Source organism: Octodon degus, unplaced genomic scaffold, assembly GCF_000260255.1.
Source record: "Octodon degus isolate 3935 unplaced genomic scaffold, OctDeg1.0 scaffold00327, whole genome shotgun sequence".
Taxonomy (NCBI): domain Eukaryota; kingdom Metazoa; phylum Chordata; class Mammalia; order Rodentia; family Octodontidae; genus Octodon; species Octodon degus.
In genome coordinates this window covers 1,391,826-1,395,819 of record NW_004524903.1, presented here as the reverse complement: position 1 = coordinate 1,395,819, position 3,994 = coordinate 1,391,826, and the positions used below count along the sequence as shown (strand labels likewise).

The 3,994-nt window shown below is 33.4% G+C and overlaps 1 pseudogene; it reads right to left on the bottom strand.

Annotated features, from left to right (window-relative positions):
- Positions 1-2,256, bottom strand: part of LOC101585986 — a 7,568-nt pseudogene extending 5,312 nt beyond the window's left edge.
- Between the last annotated feature and the right edge of the window lie 1,738 nt (positions 2,257-3,994).

The window sequence follows — 3,994 nt, the reverse complement described above, 5'->3', positions numbered from 1 at the left end:
TTTCGCTTTCAGAAGGGCCTCCATTCATGCCTTGGTTGCAAAGGCACACAAGTGTTGGTGGTTTGGCTGAGACAGAGAAAGTATCAGTGAGCTATTCATCACTGCACTTGTGTATTGGCCTAAACAGAGCATAAAGTCAAAGACTGTATACCTAATTTTTACCTAAGTCTTGAAAGCAATAAAAAGTTAAGTGTGCAAGGGCCAGTCAAATAGTTCAGTGGATTAAAGCACCTGCAAGCAGGCACAAGGGCCAGGGGTTCGATCCCGAGCCTGCTGTGCCAACCCCTGCTCCAGGGGTGCACTGAGACAGCGACTGACACTGGGTGTTGTGGTGCATGCCTGCAATCCCAGCTCTTGGGAGACTGTAAACAGGCAGATCACTATGAATTTGATCTAGTAGTAAGACCCTAAGCCTCCTATAGATCCTTCCCTAAAATAAAAACAAAAAAAGAGGATTGTGTAGTACTTTGTGGGAAAGTAAACTATTCTAGCATATTTTATTGTGGAAAATCTGTTAAAATTTAAAAAATCAGAATGCATTATTAACCAAATTTGATATCTTCATATTTATCACATTTGCTTCTATATTTAATCAATTGAAGTGTTAAATCTATTGAGATAATAAAAAAAATCTTTATAGTCTGCCAAAAAAAATACAATATTTTGAACATTTTACTAGAATTCTGGACCATGAAAATATGTTTTACTTGTAGAAACACCTGTTTCAAAATTCTCTCTCTTGGTTTAAATCAAAGCCAACAATTATGTTAGAAAATAATGTGCTTCTTCTTAGCTAAATTTTAAAAGAAATCCCTCCCTTATTTCTCCTATATTAATTTTTGTATGAGGAGCTAAAAATACATTAATTTTTATATTAAATGCTTTCTATGTGTAGAACTCTAAACCTTATCAGTTTCTATTAACTACCCACACTTTGATTATGATACATAAAAATCCTTGAATTCCTACGACTTAATGTATTCTTTAAATATATTTTAGATACAGTTTATTAAATAATTGTATATTGATTATCAGTAATTCAAACTCTAAATATACAAAATTCAACAATAAAGTAAAACATAGTATTCTGGTAGGTAGAACTCAAGAACAATGTTAAAAGTGACATAATAGCCAAGCAACATTCATATTGTATGTGTTGCATTGCCAGTACACAAATAATATAAATTAACTTGATTATTTTAATAATAGATTTTGAAGTGTTTGTTTAAAATTTGTTGGCATAATGAGATTCAAGGTAACTAACTCACATAAGTTATTGTTATTAAGTTTATTTATTTCTTCCTGCTGGTAATGAAATAGTCTATGTATACAAACAATCTCCAATGAAAATGTTTCAACAATATATTTAGAATAAAATAGTGTTTATTGAGTAATAGTCTCAGTTTTGAAATAATAATTTTATTGTTTTTGCATTGGAACATCTGCACGAATTCTTTATAAAGGAACTTATCCAAGATCATAACATTAAGATATTCAACATATGGAAAGGTAGGATGCACTACAAAAACAGAAAAATCATTTGATGAAATCTAATTGCTTGTTTCTATTACTAAAATCACATGGAAATTTGTGATTAGGAAATGTTATTTCTCTAAGATAATGTGAATGTGCTTGAATATATTTTAGTTTGGCAGAAATTAGTTAGAATTGGTTAAAATAGACATTTGCAATAGAATTGATAAATACATAAGTTAATCAGTTTGGTTTAATTTTTCATCTGTTATTAAGACCTGATTTATCTCCCTATCATTTACAACTATAAAACTTATACTTAAAGATATCGTTACTTAATGTGTATTTGTCGTCCTTGATCTATTGATATTTGATAATTTCTATATTTTAATAAATTTAAAAGCATTATTGAATATACTAAAGACATAATCCAATAATTTTGTGTAGCCTGTGTATAAAAGTACTGTAAGTGTCTTCTGTGAATGTATTTTTGAGACAGTGAGAGAGAAACTGAAAGAAAGTAGCAGGATAACATTCAACTTTTGGCTAAAAATTCTGAAAAAAAAATGAAATGCATAAATTCTATAACTGTTTTAAAAGAATTGATTGATGACCAGTAAGAAGTTCAATGATAATATTCAGGTTTCACTGAGTGATCAGTGAATCTGACTCAGGCTATGAACATCAATGAATTAGTCCACTGAGGAGTGGGGCACTCCCATGGTCTGGTTACCCTTCAGGATGACCTGAATCTTGTGATGTTGGCATAACTGACACAGGCATAATCACTCTCATCTAACACGACAAATTCAGGCTTTAGCCATATTGTGAAGATTCTGCTCTGTAGCAAGAATAATCAAGATTCAAAGAATGAGATTCCTTATACATTTAGAAAATTATCTAGCAAAAGGAAAGAATGGAAGCTAGAAATGATAAACTACAATTATAGAATTTATACATTTTATTTTTTTCAGAATTTTTAGCCAAAAGTTGAATGTTATCCTGCTACTTTCTTTCAGTTTCTCTCTCACTGTCTCAAAAATACATTCACTGAAGACACTTATAGTTCATTTACACACAAGCTACACAAAATTATTGGATTATGCCTTGTAGGTTACTCAATAATGTTTCTAAAATTATTTAAATATAAAAATTATCAAATATCAAAGAATAGAATTTGTGAGACAAGGGAAGAAGAAATAAAATGGATGATGAGCATGTGTACTAATTCTCCAATTGTGTTTATTTATTATATTAATACATAATACATATGTTAGGGGATGGGGAGATGGCTCAGTAGAATAAATGCTTCCCTGGCAAGCACAAGGCCTGAGTTCAATACCCAGTTCTGCCAAAAAAACAAACAAAAATATAATACATATGTTAGGGCTGGAGAGATGGCTCAGTGGTCTAAAGCACCTACTTAGAACAAGCTTGGCAAGGCATCAGGGACCGCGGTTCAATCCCCCAGCACCACATGCCAGCCAGCCCCGCCCCCTGGTGGGCTGAGCTGGCCCCCCCCCCCCCTCTCTCTCTCTCTCTCTCTCAAATAAATAAAAATTTTAAAAAAATAAAAAAAATACATATGTTAGTAAGCATATATTCATCAACCTATAGAAATCGATTTTATATTAAAAGACAATGAGCAAGGATGAAAGCAAGCCAAATTTTAAACAACTTACTGTGATAGTATTCAGAAAAGAAGGACACTTCCAGCTCCAACCATATTAAGAAATGCCAGGTGTAGTGTTATTAATACAGACATTATACTCTGGGAGAGGCCTTACTCTCAATGGATCCCTGAAAACAATTTACTGATATTTTATGGACTTAGGACACAGGGAACAGCAAGAAAAAAAAAGCTACAAATGATAAACTACAAAGTACCAAGTCAGAGTGAATCAAACATTCTTCAAAGTCCTTCTCCTCCCCCTCCTAGGGTGGTCTTTGGAGAGGAACCTGAGCGAAGCCTCTGTCAGTGGCTTCAGTGAAGCAATACCTCTGGAGAAAGATGTCCATGCTGGGAATATATATGGCTAGGAATCTTCCAGCTCAGATAACAAAATGTGTCAGCTGTGCAGAAATTCTGGTGTTGAGAAGGCAGTTTACATAGTGGTCTAACCTAAATACATACTTCATGTGCAGTTAGCTGTATCATCTCAGGCTGTTGAACAAAATGCTATGGATTGAGGTAGCCTGGAAAGTGAAAATTCACATCTTTCAGATCATGGGAAGTCTAAAATTCACATACTTGCCAGGTAGATTTCACCCTAAGCCTTCTTCTATTGGTTTTTAAAGGATAAACCATTCATGCACTCTTTGTGCAGAGAAATCAAATGAGGAATCTGGTGTTTATTTGTAAAATGATTCCTGTGTCTTCTTTTGTTTTGTATTGGGCATCAAACTAAGGACCTAAAACTTTGTTGAATGACTCTAATCCTATGGATCACTATTATGACCTCATTTAACACAGTTTCTTTCAGAGAGACTGTATCTCCAAGTACAATCATATTGGGGGTCA